Source organism: Canis lupus, chromosome 2 (genome assembly GCF_011100685.1).
Source record: "Canis lupus familiaris isolate Mischka breed German Shepherd chromosome 2, alternate assembly UU_Cfam_GSD_1.0, whole genome shotgun sequence".
Classification (NCBI taxonomy): domain Eukaryota; kingdom Metazoa; phylum Chordata; class Mammalia; order Carnivora; family Canidae; genus Canis; species Canis lupus.
In genome coordinates this window covers 30,910,958-30,930,743 of record NC_049223.1, presented here as the reverse complement: position 1 = coordinate 30,930,743, position 19,786 = coordinate 30,910,958, and the positions used below count along the sequence as shown (strand labels likewise).

General features: G+C 44.4%; 1 long non-coding RNA gene across 1 annotated transcript; it reads left to right on the top strand.

Annotated features, from left to right (window-relative positions):
• Positions 1–4,250: 4,250 nt before the first annotated feature.
• Positions 4,251–10,778, top strand: LOC111091718. Its single transcript, XR_005355400.1, has 4 exons — positions 4,251–5,333; positions 5,883–6,056; positions 9,063–9,216; positions 9,677–10,778. It is a non-coding gene; the product is annotated as an uncharacterized LOC111091718 (long non-coding RNA).
• The last annotated feature ends 9,008 nt before the right edge of the window (positions 10,779–19,786 follow it).

The window sequence follows — 19,786 nt, the reverse complement described above, 5'->3', positions numbered from 1 at the left end:
CCTCCCAGGGATTGAATGTGGATCCTTGATGAGACCCCCCGAGAATGGGCTGGGGGGGGCAGGGTATATCTCAGGGAGGTCCTGGCATGATCTAGAAGCTGGTCCCATAGGTTGGATGCATGTTTCAAGCTGCCTGTTTACATACTGAGCCCTCTGTGCTGTATGTAATGCTTCCTTATCCCAGGGGTGGAGACATAAAAAAGAAAACAGGAAAGTCCCCACTAAGGAGGCAGATTAGAAGCACAGAGCAGTACAATGTGGTTGTTTTTTTTTTTTTTCGTTGAGAGTGATTTCTTTTGCCCCCCCTGAGTTAATATTTCAGAAACGAAACCAAAATGTGTCTTTGTCTGAATTTCCAAAAATCTGAATTCTGAAGGGAACTTCTAAAGCGTGTGGCCGGTACACCATCGGAGAGCCGAAGATGGGGGCTGCGTCTCCTTTCTGCGCTTGACCAGTGCTCGGCCCTAAGTGCCAGCTCCGAATTCCACGTGGAGGCGGAGGGGTGGGCTGGAGGGGGTGTGTCAGCAAACACGCTGTGTTGTTATTCATGCTAGGAAATCGGGAATTCCCCACTCCGTGTTTTATAGCTGCTTGACCGGGCAACGTCCCATGTATCCTCAGGCATCCTTTAGTCCCTCCTAATGATCAAGATATCTGTCTGAGTCTCTGACAGCCAGATGGGTCCGAAGGACAGAGACATGCTCGTATCTTAGTTGTGTGACAAAAACGCTTTCCATCCAGTGTGGGAAATGATTAAAAAGGAATGGGGGGAAATGAGAAAAAAGGATGCCAAAATATCTGATCCACTCGGCTCAGAGAGGGTTTTATTTTTTACTTATTTATTTTTAAGATTTTATCTATTTATTCGTGAGAGACACAGAGAGAGAGGCAGAGACCCAGGCAGAGGGAGAAGCAGGCTCCCTGTGGGGGGCCTGACGTGGGACTCGATCCTGGGACCCCGGGGTCACGCCCTGAACCGAAGGCAGACGCTCAGCCACGGAGCCACCCAGGGGCCCCTCAGAGAGGGTTTGAAAGTCAATCACGTAACTTTGTGGCCTGTTGGTTTCCCTGGGGCCTGGATTCTACGGCCCTTACGAGAACCAGGCCTGGAAAGGTCAGCGCGCAGAGCGGAACACCGATGAGAAAGGTCAAGTGTTCAAATCCATCACGACTCCTGGGCTTTATAAGGTTCTGTTGAATCAGGATGATGCAGGGTTTTCCTTTTAGAGGGAGAAGGATGGATTTGCCGCACGTGGGCCGTGTCTTGGTCCCTGTCCGTGCTCTGGCCGGCGTGGTGGGCTCAGGACGCGGCCGCGGGCCACCTGTCGGGAGGTGCCGGGTGAAGGGCGCACCTGCCCATGGAGTCTGAGTCCCAGCAGGTCTAGAGGCTGCAGAAGCCTCAGGGCAACGGCAGGAGGGCGGGCGCGTTCCTGGAAGGTGGAGGTTTGGCACCTCTGGTTCTCCCCCGGGGGGGGGGGGGGGTGCAGCGCTTGCTCCCTTCCCCTGAAGGCCGCAGGCGGCCAGGCAGCACAGCCCGGCTCCGCCCAGAGTGCTCCTTCTCTGGAGGCGGTGAGAGCATCCCCCTCCCTCGGGGCCTCCAGCGTGACATCCTCTGGTGATAAGTGAAGGCAGTGGTGCCCAGGGGAGCCTGGCTGGTGGGGATGTTGGAAGCTTCCAGAACCCTGGGCCTCGCTCCTCAGGGTTACGTTGGGATAGGGTGGGGGGGTGCACCCATGGGCCAGTCAGGTCCTCCCCAGTCCTGAAATTCTGACATGGTGTTCTCCAGGGAGCCGGGTCTCACTGGAGAAACTGAGAGAAGGCTGCTTCAGGCACGGCTGCTCCGGGGGAGTCCCCCGACCCCGACCCCCGAGGCAGCCCAGGCCTCAGTGCTGCTGTGCAGGAATGCGGGGCAGCAGGGGGAGGGCGGTCACTCCTGCACCCCACCCCCCAACCGTCATCTGCTGCAGGCATTCCACACTTTAAAAATTCCCTGAACTTTACTCTTTCTAAAAATACCATCCCAGCTTCGCGGCTAAATAAAACTTCCCTTCCAACGATGAGTCAAATGCATTTTGCATCAATGGTTTCCACATACTTGAGAAACGGAGTTGTGTCTCCCATGGATTTATTTGTGGTTAAAGATAATTTTCCACGTCGCAGCTCCCGTGGAGCTCATTTCTAAGAAATTTCTGATTTCCCTGGGGTGAGACGAATGTTTCAAAGTCAAAGAAGGAGGATGCGAATTTTCTTCTTTTTACTCCATCGTGACTCCTGATCCTTTTCCGAGCTGCCCTTTTTTTTTACCTTTGTGATCAAACTTTGCTCTATCCAGTCTTGAGGATCCTTTCTTTTTCCTAGCTGTCCCCAGGTGTGAGCTGATGTAAACTGGGAGCATCTGGGAAAACCGCAAGCCCCACATTTATATATTTATCCTTTAAAGCAGGGCTATCTCTACGACTTCAGCTCCCACCAACCCTGAGTGTCCTCAGAATGAGTCTGTCCTCCAACACCCCGGACCGAAGTTCATCACCATCCATCTCTTCCTCGCACTTGGCTTCACAGAGACTTGTAGGCCCCTCGCAGACGTGCCGCCTCCCTGCCTGGGGGAAGATGCGCCATGTGCAGCCTCTGTCATCTGCGTCTGGCATAATGTCACATGAGATAACTGTTGGTTTATAATATTTTGGGAATCTGAAGATAGTTATTGCTGTTATTTAGATCAAAATTTGAAATGTCATGAAAAACACGAAAAATGAGCGAGTCATGGGAAAAAAAAAGAGGAGTGAATATGAAAGCGTCTTTTTAATTTTCAAAGGATTGTTTTAATAATTTAGTTCCCAGCTGGTCAACTAACCAGGACCGTTGGGCTTCAAACCCATCTGAGGAGCAGTTGGGGCATAAATTATAAATGGAAGCAAAAAAGCGAATTATTTTATTTCCCCTTCTCAGACCATTTGTGCCCTAAGGTAGGCAGATAAGAGAGCTACAAATAAATGCAAAATAAATTAAGCAGCCGTCAATTTTGGAACACGAGGTGGGTTGGTCTATTCCCCTCGCCTTGGCATAACAGTAACCTCATCAGTCCTAGAGTCTGAGTTAATGGAAGGTAAATAAAATGATTTTTTAAAGTTTTATTTATTTATGTAATCTCTACACCCAATGTGGGACTTGAACTTACAACCAGGAGCTCAAGAGTCACATGTTCTTCCAACTGAGCCAGTCAGGAACCCCCAAAACTTAAAAAAATATATTCTAAGAAAAAAAAAACTCTTGAGGACAGTGTGACTGATAAGATAATGTGAGCCATTCTGGGTTTTTTCCACACTTTGGCGGTTCCATATGGTTTCCCTTTAGAAGGACTGAGACAAGGATCTCTCACCTCACATCGGGGTTCTTGGGGTTTGGTTTTCCTACCATTCAAAAGAAGTTCTATGCTGTTACTTCTGACATTCTGAGATCATTTACGTCCAAATACAATTATACACTTAGAATTTGTTTTTCTTTGGGTTCTTCACTTGAACATTTTGTTTTCCTGAATTACTTACTTGGCTTATTCTTCTCACCGAGGTGCAGTTTCTTTGCATGTACGAGTGTGTTACCAGAACAGGCCGGCAAAATGTATGTTTTCCCTAATTTATATTTTTACTTTTTCCTTGCGGACAATGTTTTCTTTTTTTCCAAACACAAATGATTTCTTCACCACAGCACGTGAGCCAATTGATATACCGAATTCAGATATTCTGACTACTTGGGGGCAGTTATAGGGAAAGACTCAGAAGATGTGTGGGGGATAGACTAGCAATTTGTTCCAGAGGAAAACCAAGAGCCAATAGCACACCTAAGTACAACATATGCCATGAATGCAAATGTGCAGCAGGTACTAATAATTTATACAAGCAGGACACACAGCATCAATGCAAATGATTGGCATCTTCTAGTTTATACGATTGTTATAGAAATCAATTGACAAAATAAATAAATTTATTTATTTATTTTATTTTTATTTTTTAAGATTTTATTTATTTATTTGTTTGTTTGTTTATTTATTTATGAGAGAGAGAGACAGAGAGAGAGGCAGAGACACAGGCAGAGGGAGAAGCAGGCTCCATGCAAGAAGCCCGACCTGGGACTTGATCCCGGGTCTCCAGGATCAGGCCCGGGGCTGGAGGCGGTGCTAAACTGCTGAGCCACCCAGGCTGCCCAAAATAAATAAATCAAAAAAAAAAAAAAAAAAAAAAGAAATCAATTAACAGAAATCTTAAATGATGACAATTTCTAAGCAGTGCCCCCAAATGAATGGCATGTGGCCATCAGATGTACCTATCTGTTCCCGTAAAAAAAAAATAAAATAAATCGGGTAAGAGCAGAGCAGCAGAAATACCCCTAAATCACTCAGAGAAGAAAGCTGTTCCTCAGCCAATAACAGATCCACGTTTGAAACTCCTCACTTTACTCTCTAATCCTTTCCACGTATTTCCTTCTGAAACTTTACCACCTCTTAGATGCTTTCTAACTCGCTTGTTCTGAGGATTCTAAGGGGCGGGTAGGGTAAAAGCAGCCAGCTGTTACAGTTCCCTGATTGCACGTCGTCCCCAGGAGATCTACTTACCTAGTGCCAGGTCTCACGGGGAAGTGAATGCAGACCCATATTCCCTGGCCCGGGAGAGGGCAGGCAGCCAATGCTAGAGCCGGGGTGCTCCTCGGCCTCTCCCCCGCTCCTCCTCTCCTCCAGGCCTGGCCTTCAAAGCCTTGTGCCTCCCCAACACGGAGACACTCCCTCGTCTCCCTCTCTGGCTCCCTCCCGTGTCAGCAGCCCTTGGTTCAGAGAAAACTCAGCAGAGTCCTGAGACAGACTAAAAGCAGGGACTAAAAGCAGGGACTAAAAGCAGGGAACACGACACAAGCATCACCACCTACTTTGTGTTTGTATCAAGCATCGATGGACCTGGGCGATGCGAGGTTGGTGTACCCATGAGTATTGGTTAGAGACGGTTCTGGTCGCTTAGCCACCCAGCGTTCATGACCAGGGCTCGGCCTTGGAGCCTCCCCGTCATGAAAACTGACACAGCAGATATTTAGAAAAGTCAGCATTGGTCTAAGATGTCATTGGCTTTCAGTTTCGATGATGTTTTAAGAACCTATTTTTCCTAACAAGATTTCTTTGAAAATTAGGAATATCTGGCTCAGTACCGTGCACTAATTCCATCAGGCTCCTCTCAGAACAGAAACCCGACTGGCGGCACATTTGCTTACTTGCTGTCTGATTGCCGAGAATCCTTGTTGAGTCCGGGGTGTGAGGCCGCTCGCCTCGTGCCCCCACTGAGCAGAGCCTGGTAAGTCGGAGCCTCATCCCAACAGGCCACGCTGGCCCCTGTAGCCCACCAGGAACAACCAGATGGTCAGTCAACCGGAATGTGTCATGTTGCTGTGTGGACGGCTGAGCCTTGTAGCAGAAATCAGAAGTGCCAGGTTCATTAATTCCACAGTAAGCTCCATCAGGTTTAAAAGTTGTAACTCAAGGGATCTAGCCATCTTTCCTTAATCATCTGGTATTATGTAACAGTGATAAGGCCAATTGGATTCACTTAATGTTCTGGTTTTCTGACAACAAATTATTTAATTTTTTTTAACCAGACTTTCATGCATTTCCAAAGTGCTTACCTGTCATGCAAACACAACTCTTCTTCTTGATAGACTTTTGAGCAAATCCTGCTGCTTGGGGATGGGATCTGCAAAGGAGTTACTCATTTTCAGTTTGGGGATATACAGGAGACGTACAGCTCAGCGCTCACAAAACGTTGGTGGAACTTTTAGGGTCTAAAGTTCTCTTTTATGTTGAGTGGTAGTCTGCTTCCAAGTAACTTCTGTCCCCTTGTTTCTAGATCTTTCCTTTGGTGACTTAAAGTATCAGCCAGCCTCATCTTCCCTCTGACGTCTCTTAAAGTATCTGAAGAGAGACCCCAGTTTCTACTCCACACCAGCTCACTTCACACGAGACATCTTACAGACCTCAAAGCTGTTAGTCGCACAAACTTCCTCTTTTGCAGAAGCTTAAGGTAGATAAGCTGTCCATGGGTAGGCCATTCCCATTTTCCCCGTCACTTTAAGAGGTATCAACAATTTCAGTACTTGCTCCTGCTGGAGAGTGGTACGGATCCAAGCGCATCTTGGATTTACTACTAGAGTAACTCAATGCGTATCTTTTTAAGGATACTTACAATACGGCTGATGCGCCAGGAACAGTGGCAACTCCTCTGCAGTGTCCAAGGTGCATAGTTTATTTGCATCATGAGGTTTATCAGTCCAGTTTGGGAAGTGCTGCTCCTAGCCATTTCCAGCAGAATGTCAGTTACGTGGAAGAAAATCCTGTGGCCTAATTCTGTACAGAGCTGTGATCTGCTTATTAGTGGGATCTGAAGAGAATGTTGACATAGTACAGCAGCAGGTCAGGGGCTCAGCGCCCTGGGAGTTCCCTCGGCCATTCCTCCTATTGGGCTGGACTGAATATGGACTGGAGATGGGCTATAGCTCTGTCTAGGTCAGGCAGATGAGGACGTCCCTTCCTTCTCCATGGACATATTATTCTACTGTTTGGTCGAGGTTTGGCCAGGTTCCAGAATAAGCACTGAACCAGTCGCCCTGGGAACCTCTAGTGGCGGGTCTGTGGGAATTCTCAATGCTTCTTACCACCTGCCCCTCCTCAACTTCATCCAATGTGGCATCTGATGCACCATTTCTAGTCTTGCTCAGGTAACATAGTGTAATCGTAGTCCCCTCACCAGTCTTTGAAGCTGGGACAGTACTCCCTGCACTGGGCTTGGCTGAGTCTCTTCAATTGGCTGATACCCTCTTCACCACCTATATTTTCAGGAATCGACTCATGCGTTCCTCCTGCCCCTGGGAACAAGCTGCAGGCCTGCAACTTCATTTGCTTTCTTGTTTTGCTGGGTTGCTCATCTTGGAGACAGTTCTGAGAGGCATTTATTCCCCTTACTTACAAAAGAGTTGGGGCTCCTTAAACCACCTTAGCAAGGCTCTGCTCCTTCTTTCTCTTTCCTCGCTTCTCCAAGATTTCCCTCTCATTCCTGAAGGAATGTTCAGAGAGGAAGCCTTCACTCACTATAAAGAGACCTTATAATGGAGGCAGAAGGGAGAGCACATCACCAGACAGTGAAAGTGGGCCTTGGTCAGAAAGGCCCAGCTGTAGTGGGATTGGAAAATCCTGGGTAATGGTGTTGGCCAGCTTCTGCTGATGGGTGTTTCATGCCCCAGACAGGAGGGTATAACTTAAAAACATGTATGTTACTGATCCAGGATGGAAAATACCACTGGCCATGCCCAAGGAGTTCTCAAAATACATACCCAGATTTTGCACCAATTAATGTGCAGTGCACCACATTCAGCTTCTCCACCTGCACACGGCCTAGTTTGAAGTAGTCTACACTTCGAGATCCTGGGTTCCTTTATAAAGACTCCGACCAATGTAAAAATCCACATACTACTTGTCTAGACCCAACAGTCACCTTTATCATGATGGGGTGTTTTGAAATCTTAATTTGCAGGTTTACACATTTTTTAAAGTTGCAAAATGCATACCCTTCTTTTGAATTTGAAGACTCATTAACGACACAACTGAAAGTGAGAACTCTGGGTCCTTCATTGTTTCTGGAGGGAGCCAATGGTTGTCCAGCCCCCTTACACATAGTTGTGTCTACACAAGTGTATGTGCCCACCATTCTCTCTGACTCTCCTGATGAACTCCCTCCTCTTCCTCATGTCTGCTTTGCTGTAACTTCACATCCTCTGCAGACATTCCAAAAATAGAGAGAAACGCTCAGTCTGTGCAATACTAACGATTTTGCCTAATGTATCATCCATAGTAGGACACTGACCAGGCAATTGACTGAGAAATTCAAACTATGTGGGCTGTGTAGTCCTCACTAACTCATGGACTCACTCGGGGCAGCCTTGTATGTCATTTTGCCTTGTGTCCCCTTACCTCTCGTCAGGATGGCCCTGCTGGGTGTCGGATGCCTTCAGGAGTGAAGTGACATGAGGAGTAATGAGGACCCACAGATCTCTCAGTCGCTTGGATTCATCTTTGATTTTTTTTTTTTTTTTACCTATTTACATTTGCATTACACAAAGGGGAAAAAAACCACAAAGAAAGACAAACTTCTTTGTACTCTATGCTAAGGAGAAAAAACAAACCCCCAAAATTATACAAAGCTTAATAAATAACAACCTCCACTTCACACTGAAGTGAAATAGGATTCCTAAAATAATGGACTCGCCAACAAAACAAAACAAAAAGTGTTGTTGGCGAGATTTTAGAACGTCAACCTAACCTCTGCAGAAGCCTGTGGTGGGAATCCTAAGTGTCTGTAGTTCAGAGGGACATTGTCTGAACTGCGTAGTGTTTAGCTCCCTGAACAGTCCAAATGCGACAGCCCCTAGGTGGGCCTCTGGTGCCCGCTGTGACATGCAGGTGTCCTGACAAAACAAAGGAAAGAAGGTATCCTGTTCTCCTGCCTGCCTAGTTGAACAACCCCTTCTCATCAGAAGCCACGCTCAGGCTTTGTCAAAAATCAAGCAAGCGAAGCTGTCTCCTTAGAGTGCCCGTGGTCTCCGTGGGCCTTTGCTGCTGCCTGTTGCTGCCCCGTGTCTCACCCACAGCAGGACAGACATCGTGCCAGTATGTCCCCAGCTCCTTGGCTGCCTGTAGCTCATTAGCACATGGTGATGCTTCAGTGGCTCAACTTATCATATTCTGAACAGACGGTGGTTTGTGCTTCGGATACATTTCTTCACTAATAAAATGGGGGTGGGGGAGAGGCAGAAAGCTACCAAACAAAATGGCCTCAACAGAGCAGCCGATGTTTTCTTTCTCCTATCACCGAGGACCCAGAACACTGGAGGGGAACAGTTCATTCTCTGCCCTATTTCCCCCAGACCCATTTTGGGATAGATATCAAAATATCTTTTTGATATTTGTAAGTGAATTCTAGGTTGGAGCTATTTGTTTAATTTTTGTTCTTTTTGTATATTGCTTTTTCTTTCAGAAACGGTCCAAGAAGTCTTGTGAAAATGCTTAAAATGCAAAAACACACTAGGATAAATCAAAAGAGGATAAAGAGGATCAGAACTCTTTGTGGGTCTGCTGTAGAGATCAAAACCACACAACCAGTTGAGCTGGTAGTGGTGGGTGGGCCACAGGTGCGTGGAGGTTTTGGTACCCCAACTCTTGAGCCTGTGGCTGGGAGCAGCAGCACCCTATTATTCCATGGGCTAGCTAACTGTTAACATTTCCTATGTCTGTTTCCATGTGAAAAATATCAGAACTCTCTTGCTTAGAGCATGAGACCATTACAACTTGGATCCTAAAGGCTGGACCCACTGACACAGTATGAGAACCTCAGGTGACTGCTCTAATGTTGGCTATCGTTCCAAGCAGGAGAGCCCCGAGGGAGTGCACATACCTTGGAATAGCTCATGGCCGCTGTAAGAATGTTTGGTGTGTGAAACTTTTTAAAGCCCTTGAGGCAGCCCTATAGCTCTCGGACAAGTGTGGGCCCTCGGTATAATCTCTGTTCATAGAAGTCCTGAAGCCTGCAGTGGGCACATAGGCTGCATCTTATTTGGTCTCACACTTTTCCTTTTACATCATTGCATTTAGGAATTGAAAGAGGCTGGTTTCTGAGATAAGAGGTACCTTCTCACGGAATGGTGCAGTCTGGGCTTCTGCAGGGGATGCTCTCACATCTCCCAGGTTCTGATTTGGGTACAGTCCTCAAGAACAGCACCACCCTGTAGTGCTATTCACCTTGACTTCAGAGGTTAAACCCAATGCAGAGATGGAGCTCAAATCCTGTAAAAAGGAGTCTAGAATACCATTTTTAAATAAAGAAGGGCAGAGGCATTTCATAGTCTGTGGATCTATAGGACCCAGAACTTTGGGGTTCATTGGACTCTCACCCCATTACACATGACTTGTGCCATCTTTGCTTGGCCTCAGACAAACGTATCCATGTGGTGCCATGGAAGCATTGCCTGATTGGCAGGCCACCTTCTCTTCCCATGGGGCAGTCAGATCCAGTTCCAGGCATCTGTACATCTTATTTCTGCTTCAAAAACCCACAGCAGCCACATAGGTCACCTTGACTCTTGCTTCATATGCCTTTCTGCTATGGACTGAACATTTGTGTCCTCTCAAAATTCATGTGTTGAAAGCTATCTCACAAAAGGATGGTCTTACAAGATGTAGACTTTGGGCAGTGATAAGGTCACGATCTTGAAGCCCCCACGAAGGGATTAATGTTCTTAAAAAGAGACCCCAGAGAGCCTACTCATCCTCCCATCATGTGAGGACACAGCGAGAAGATGCCATGTATGAACCAGGAAAGCCTCACCAGACATGGAATTTGCTGGCACTTGATCTTGGACTTCTAGTCTGCAGACAGTAAGTAATAAATGTATGTTGTTTATAAGCCACCAAGTCTGTGGAATTTTGCTCTAGCAGCCCAAAGAACAATGACAATTTCTATCTGGATGTTTCTGATACTGGATTCCATCTACAGAACATGATTAACTGTTCATTCTTCTTCAGGGACACAAATTTACTGTCACATGGGTTAAAAATGGATTCTTTCTCTGTATATCGAGAGCACTTGAAAGATACTTTATTAATTGCCTTGCACCATATACTGAAATGAACTGTTTATATGTAATTTTACCCCAATAAACAGTGAAGTTTTAGGAATTCATGTGTTTATGTTTTAATTCCAGGCCTTCAATGTAGTTCCTGCCAGTAATTACTCAAGAAATATTTGTCAAATGAAACTATGAATCAGTAAGCATTGCTCTCCTCTCTTAACTCCCCCCTTTATAATAATCACTAGCATTTGTAACTTTCTGCAGAGGCTACTTCCAAATACCACTCATGTGTTGACTTTCAATCCCAGTTGTAGTCCTGGGAATAAGAAGCTATCATTGTTCCCCATTTTACAGATGAGAAAATGAATCCAATCAAATCACTGGGTTTAATTGTCCTGTTAACAATTTTAAAATCCATCAATCAAACCACTACATACCTTATGCTTATTTGTATATTCCCTTTCTCTCTATATATGTATCAAAAGCTCCTGCAACAACGGGTAAATAGTATAGTGAACATGACTTGACTCAAACATGAAATACATAAGGTTAAAATAGATCGTATGTGCTCTATATGATATCACAATGGTGGACACATGTCACAATATATTTATACAAATCCCTAGAATAGGCAACACCAGGACTGGACTTTAAAATCAAATATGGACTATGGATGATGATAATGATGTGACAGTGTAGGTTCATCAGTTGTAACAAGTGTACCACTCTGGTGAGGTATTGATAATGGGGAAGCTATGTTCATGTGGGTTGGGGGGGGGGGTGTTTGGGAAATCTCTGTACCTTCCTCTCAATTTTGTTGTGAATCTAAAAGTGCTCTAAGATATACAATCTATTGGGGCACCTGGGTGGTTCAGTTCATGAAATGTCTGCCTTCGGCTCAGGTCATGATCTCAGGGTCCTGGGATGAAGCCCCGTGTCAGGCTCCCTGCTCAGAAGGGAGTCTGATCCTCCCTCTGCCTTTGACCCTCCCCCCTGCTTGTGCTTTCTGTCTCTCTTTTTCTGTCTCAAATAAATGAATACAATCTTTTTTTTTTTTAAAAAAAGAATACAATCTATTAAAAAAGAGACGTTTATAACCACTAGGTTATAATAATGTAGATTTTCTCGTTCTTTTAAGACCCTCCAGAGACAGTTATAAGAATAATGAAATGACTTGCTGAAACTACAAAAACCCTCAGAAATAAAGGCATTCCCACAAAGGAAATACATATAAGACATGTGTAATGCCACAACAATGGAGTAATAATAAAAGCAATAGCAATATTTTGAGCCTAGAATTCTTTGCCTTAATCTACGTGTAATTGCATCTGTGTAACTTAATATGCGTTTTTGAGCTACAACCAAGATCATTTCAAATTGGCAATTTGAAGCCTCAAGACTGAATGCTCTTGGTTAAAAATATTCCACTCTTCCTAGTCAAAAATAGAAGCATCAAATTTGTGTCAGGAATATAGAGGCATTTAAGGACAAAATAGAACTTGGGGAAAAAATTTAAATCCTTTTAAAAAATTATGCTTCCATGTCAATTCAGTACAATGTTTTGAATATTTAACTTGATCCTCAATTTTGGGATTGCCACTTCTTAGGCTTTTCTGTAATTTAATTCCCAGGACTGCCTTGATCTGGTATTCTAATTTCTGATCTTATGCCTATTCAAATTACTTTCTTTCACAATATTTACCTATATTTCAAGATCTCATTAAAATTTTACCTCTTCCAAGAAGACTTCCCTAGCAATTACAACCGTTTTCCGGCATCTCTACTGTGTTTGTGTTGTGCCATCTAAAACAGATCTAGTCCTCCCACCAGAAAGGTGGGCTGCTGTAAGGTAAATCTGTTCTGTTAGAGAATAGCCCTATTCTCTGGGGGCTATTTCCAAGGTAAGGATTCTAAAAAAGTCTGTGTCCTCACAATCCTTAGTACTTCGCTAGACATAGAACTTACCAGATGCTTGTTTGGTTTCTGGAATCAGCTCCTAAACACTGTGCCATTCTGGTACAGTTTTCTCAATTGCCTATTTCCACGCACTTCCCTCCGGGTAGCCTACCCATCGGTATTCTTTATTCTTAATTATTTGCCTCCCAGGCTGCAGCAAACTATTTCTGTACATTCCTCAAATTGGAGGCTTCCTCGATGCCGAGCACAGTATAGCCTTTCACTTACACTGACTCATAAAACCCTTTCAACACCCCTGAGATATATTACTATTTGTCTCATTAGAAGTGAGGAAATGGCGGATGGACAGGGAGACCAGCCCCCCAAGACCACTCGGCTGGTAAGTGGTAGAGCAGGGACAGAACTCGGTGACCACCAGCCACCAAATTGCAGCAGCAGCAACTTCTGTATAGGCAGTGTTTGTGTTGATGTATTTATTGGCTGCTTGTTGCTGCTGTGTGTGTGTCCATGAGATGGTATAGACTCATTGAATGGGCATCTGGCCCTGATTCTGAGGTCTATGACCTGTCTAGTCTTGGCATGCCTCTTAGCTGCTCGGACGCTTAGTTCAGGATTGTCTGGGTATGCAGTTCCATTGTCTCATTGAAGCATAAACTATACAGAGGGACACAAGCACAATTTTGTTATGATTATGATTATTATACAATAATACCAGAATAAGAACATTGCTTTTCACATTTATTATTGTTTTACATCAAAGATACGGTGTTTTGCATGTGTATTCAGATACTTGCTCAATGAATGTCTGTTGATTAGATCACTGGATCTTCATGGAAATTAATTCTTACTAAACAGCACTGTATTATAAGAGAAATGAACTCATTTTGAACATTATTTTTTTCTTTAGGAAAAAAGAAACATTTGGACAACTAACATAACAAAGTAGCATGTTTTCTTTTAACAACCAAATTATACTTGAATTATAAAACCCTAGAGGTACTGGCAGTTAATGCAAGGCTCAGGACTGAGTTGCACAAAATGCCTGTCTTCCTGCTCCTGTGATCCCAGCCCCGGGCTCAGAACATCGAGCGGCTTCTGGATTCCCACATCTGTGTTCTCCATTAGGAGGAGGTCAGATCAGAACTCCATTTCTCTCAAAGGCTGATGTGAGTTCTTAGCAAAAAGCTACACAGAATTTATAACTGTGCAGGCCACAGTGGCTCCAGGGAACCAATTTGCAAACCAGTTCCTCTGTAGCCTGCAGCCCACCTACTGCTTCCCTTCGTTTGCCTGTTTTCTGCTTCAGCCAAAGCTATGTTGTACTGTGATGACCTAACAGCATTACAATTTTTCCAAACTTGCCAGAACTTTCTGGAATATACTTAAAGAAAGTAGTCACCCTGCTTCTCGTTAGCTGGCATTCATTAGAGATGTTCATGTCAGAGCAGGAATCAATGAGTCACACTTGCTGATCACAGGAGAGATTTCAGCAGAGGAAAGGGCTGTGGAGGCTCCCCACACTTCCTTCCTAAAAAAGGCTTTAAGGCAAATGAAGATGCACATGTTAGGGGACCAGAGGCTTAAACCACATTGACCATTTCTTATGACACTTTCATTTGCTTGGCAATCCTGAGCAAGGCACGTGTGCAATGCAATTCATTTCCTCCAGCTCTGCCTTCCAAGGCTGCATCAGGAGGTGAATTTGAAGCAGGCAAAGAACAGAACGTGGTGGACAGGAGGGCTGAACTATTATACACTCCACCAATACACAGGAAGCTCCCTGGTAGCTTTCAAGTGTTTTGAGGCCACAGGTCCTTTATTGGTCTGAAGAAAGTTCACATTTGCTGCTATTTTTCTCAACACAGCATTTCAAAACTCATGTCAGAGGATGCCTGGGTCCCCTGGCACATGGTGGGTCTGGTTTCAAGGAAACATACGCAGAAAGCTAATTGGGAGAGGGAGTCAGGACGGCCCTGGTCCAGGGCCCATCAGCCATGGAGAGACCATGTGGCTCTAACTTGGCTCTTTTCCTTAAAGGCCTTGGTGTGGAATCTGAAATGGACCATGGAGAGAGGTGGGAAAAAGTATGATGATGCCCCTGTCTTTCTGTATTTGACACAAAAAAATACATGTTCAGCCCTTGTAATACCCGTTTCTTTATATGTAAGTTAAACAGGAAAACACCATCCACTTCCAGGTCAGCAGTTAAATCAGAGGTCAGAGCTGTCTTATTGGCAGTGATGGCTGAGAAGGAAGGAGACAGAGCAATTGGAAAGTCGAACTTCCATTGGAAAAGTAGTGCTGAATGACAAGTAACTCTGCAATGAGGAACACCATCGAGGGTTCCACGTGCCCTAGCCAATAGAAATCTATTTCCCAACATTTCTGGAGACTGGAAGCCCAGATGAAGGTGTTGGCAGGGCTGGTTTCTCCTGGAGCCTCTCTCCTTACCTATGCATGGCCACCTCTCCCCCTGTGCTCACCTGCTCTTCCCTATGTGTGTATTTATGTCTGATCTCCAAAGGACAATCCTGTTGGATTAGAGCCCACCCCTATGACCACATTTTACTTTAATCACCTCAGTAAAGACCCCATTTCCAAATACAGTCACATGCGAAATTCTGGGGGTTAGAGCTTCAACATATGAATTTTGGAAAAAGGTGGGACTCAGCCCTTTATGCTTGTGTGTATCCATATTTGTGTTTCCTTTCAAAATCTTTAGGCAGTAGTATTCAGTTGAAGAGTTTGGGGTTGACTCCTCTAAGTCTTACACAGTGTTGTACTGCCATTTAAACATTTTGTGTTTGTCTTGCTAGAACTGTTACATGAATTCAGAAGGATACAAAATCAATGTAGAGAATTCTGCTGCATATCTATACACCAATAATGAAGCAGCAGAAAGAAAAATCAAGGATTCGATCCCACTTACCATTGCACTAAAACCCATAAGATATCTAGGAATAAACCTCACCAAAGACTCAAAGGATCTGAAAACTAGACAATGCTTATTATGAAAGAAATTGAAGAGGACATAAAGAAACAGAAAAACATCCTATGCTCATGGATTGGAAGAATAAATATTGTGAAAATACCTTGACTTCCCAATGTAATCTACACACTTGATGCAATCCCTATCAAAATATCACCAGCAGTTTTCACAGATTTGGAACAAACAATCCTAAAATTCATACGGAACCACAAAAGACCTTAAATAGCTAGGGGAACATTGAAAAACAAAAGCAAAATTAGAGGTATCATGATTCCAGACTTCAAGCTATATTCCAAAGCTGTAATACCAAGACGGCATGGTATTGGCACAAAAACAGACATAGAGATCAATAGAACAGAAAAGAATACCCAGAAATGGACCCACAACCACATGGTCAACTAATCTTTGACAAATCAGGAAAGAATATCTAATGGAAAAAAGATAATCTCTTCAACAAATGGTGTTGGGAAAACTGGAAAGCCACATGCAGAAGAATGAAACCGAACCACTTTCTTACACAATACACAAAAGTAAATTCAAAATGGGTGAAAGGCCTAAATGTGAGACAGGAAATCATCAACATCCTGAGGAGAACATAAGCAGTAACCTGTCTGACCTCAGCCATAGCAACTTCTTAGTACACATATCTCCTGAGGTAAGGGAAACAAAAGCACAAATGACCTACTAGGACTCCATCAAGATAGAAAGTTTCTGAACAGCAGAAGAAACAGTCAACAAAACTAAAAGATAGAAGATACTTGTAAATGACATATTAGATAAAGGTTAGTATCCAAAATCTATAAGGAAAGTATCTAAGTCAACACCCAAAAAACAAATAATCTGGTTAAGAAATGGGCAGCAGACATGAATAGACATTTTTCTAAAGACATCCAGATGGCCAACAGACACGTGGAAAGATGCTCAACATCACTCATTGTCAGGGAAATGCAAATAAAAATCATAAGATACCATCTCACACCAGTTAGAATGGCTAAAATTAACCTCACAAGAAACAACAGATGTTGGTGAGGATGTGGAGAAAGAGGAACCCGCTTACACTGTTGATGGGAATGCAAACTGGTGCAGCCACTCTGGAAACAGTGTGGGGGCTCCTCAAGAAGTTAAAAATAGAGCTGCCCTATGACCCAGCAATTGCCCTACTAGGTATTTACCCAAAGGATACAAAAATACTGATTTGAAGGGGCACCTGCTCCCCAGTGTTTATAGCAACATCATCAAGAGCCAAATTATGGAAAGAGCCTAAATGCCCATCAGCTGATGAATGGATAAGAAGAGGTGGTCTATATGCATGATGGAATATTACTCAATCATCATGAAGAATGAAATCTTGCTACTTGCAGTGACATGGATGGAGCTAGAATCTATCACACTAAGTGAAATAAGCCAGTCAGAGAAAGACAAATACCATGTGATTTTGCACCATATGGGATTTAAGGAACAAAACATAGGGAGAAAAATCAGAGAGGATGTCAAACCCATTAGAAACTCTTAACTATAGAGAACAAAGTGGGGATGGAGGGAGGTGGGCAGGGGTGAGACTAGATGGGTGATGGGTATTAAGGAGGACACTTGTCGTGATGAGCCCTGGGTGTTGGATGTAAGTGAGGAATCACTAAGTTCTACTCCTGAAACCTGCATCACACTCTAGGTTAACTAATTAGAATTTAAATAAAAATGTGAAACCAAAAAACATTTTGTGTTTGTCTCTGAATATCAATGTACCCAATGATGAGCAGTTTGAGGGCTGGTTTTCATGGCTTCTGGGGGTTTCCAGCACAGGGATGGGCACCTGTTAGGTGCTCACTCTGTTAATCTAAGTAATTCAACTCTGATCGTTCTAACTTCGGCCCGTCACCGTTCTCTTCTTGAATATTCAGGAGCTGCACCTGCCTTGTGTTCCCTGGGTCCTGGACTAACTTTCTGGCTGAGAAAACTAGGATTTCTGAAACCTCCTTCTGTGTTCTGGCTTCTCTTGGACAGATAAGTAGAGAATAGCTGAACAAACCTGACATGTGCTGCACACTTAATATGTAGAAAAAGCCTATAATAAAGCTTTTAAGCTTTATAGAGTTCATGCCTATCTTTTTCCAACCAACATCTGCCTGGCATCACATCTCTACAGACACCTCCTCCCTGAAATTCTCCACCACAGAGACCCCCACACGAGGTCCCCTCCTCCCTGAGGGTCTTCTCTCCTGCCAGTGGTAGGGGCTATGTTTCCTTCCCAGTTCAGCAGAGACTCTTGGCCTCTGGCCCCCACCCGGTGCCCTCTCACACTTGGTGAAATGAAACATCCTTGGGCTCCTTGGAGGAGGACAGAAGTGAGACTAAGGGGGACTTCCATAGGCCCGAGCCACTCGTCACTGAAACCTCTTTCTAAAAATCTGTGTCTTGGGATCCCTGAGTGGCTCAGCAGTTAAGCACCTGCCTTTGGCCCAGGGCGTGATCCTGGAGACCCAGGATCAAGTCCTACGTCAGGCTCCCTGCATGGAGCCGGCTTCTCCCTCTGCCTGTGTCTCTGCCTCTCTCGCTGTGTCTCTCATTAATAAATAAATAAATAAAATATTTAAAAATAATAAATAAATAAATAAATAAATAAATAAATAAATAAATAAATATCTGTGTCTTGACATTTTCGGTGGAAATGATGACTGAATGCTCTTCTGAAAAAAGTTGGAAAATATGGACAAAACCCATAGGAGAAAACAGAACCCATCTGCGGTAGCTAAACACAGCAGTTGCTACTGTTATTTGGGGGATGGGGTGTGTACCCCCAGTCTCTGTGGCTGGGACATTGAGAGTAGGGACCCTGCCCTGGACCTGTGAAGTCAAAGAACTGCTGATGCATTTGCTGGGGTGAGCAGGTGCCCTCCTGGATACGGCCCCCTGATTCGGGAGCTTTCCATTCCCAGGTGACTGTGCACGTGCTCAGCCTCCATTGGTGACTGCACCGTATTTTATCTCAACAACATACCCCATGATGTAGTCCATCCCCGAGTCTTGACCACTTCTACTGTTCACAGTTGTGCGTGACTATCGTCAATGCCCGGACACATGGGTCATTGCAGGGGAGCCACATTCCATGTTCACGTGCATTCCTTGGGGCGCAGTTGCCAGCTCGGGGGGCGTGAAGGCTTTTCAGTTGGGGGCTGTACATCAAGAAACTGCTTCTGGGAATTAGGGACCTAAGATTTAGGCTTTGGCCAAAAGCGAATGAGACTATCTACTAGGAATTCTAATGGGAATGGGGGTTTTTATTAAAAGAAAGAGAAGACACTGCTGCCAATATGTTAGGCAAAATAGTGCCATCTCACCATTTTTAAGAATTTGAATTTCTTTTCATTTGTAGGTTGAGGGGATTTTCCTCTGATTTTCAGTCCCTGCACTTCTCATTTTTGGGATAACCCTGTGAGCTGCTTTGCTGTCGGAAGCAACTTGCCTGTAATCTTAGTCGCACATGGTTCCTTTACTTCTTCTTCTTCTTCTTCTTCTTCTTCTTCTTCTTCTTCTTCTTCTTCTTCTTCTTCTTCTTCTTCTTCTTCTTCTTCTTCTTCTTCTTTCTTTTTCAAGATTTTATGTATTTATTTGAGAGAGAGAGACAGACACACAGAGAGAGAGACGGAGACAGAGAGAGAGCAAATGTGCACAGAGGGGTAAAGGGAGACACAGGCTCCCCACTGAGGAGGGAGCCTGACATGGGGCTTGACCCCAGGACCCCAAGATTATGAACTGATCCAAAGGCAGATGTTTCACCGACTGAGCCCCCCAGGCGCCCTCCCTTGCTTCTCATACACTTTGCAATGAATGTTTTTGACTTATTGATGGTTTTCATTTCATCCAAGTGTCTGCAAGCCCAGGTGTGGACAAGGAGATGAAGGAGATGACCGGCTGGCCAACAGTGGCCGTGCGAAGCCAGACCTGGCGGCTCCAAGGACAAAGCAGGAGCAGCCCCCAGGGCACAGGGGAGATGTGCTGCCATGAGGTGTGCTGACCCCTGAGTTCATCAGATCCGCCTGTGTCTCACCGGCAACCTCTTCCATTTATTTTCTTCTTGGAAAGTCGTGTTCTCTTCTTGACAGAGTTAAAGCTTCCTCGATTCTTTTAAATTGTTGTTATTTTTAGCTTTTTATATATTCCACTTAATTCTTCCTTAATTTATTTTTATAGATAGTGTGAATGATGGGTCTCAATTGATTTTCTTTTCCC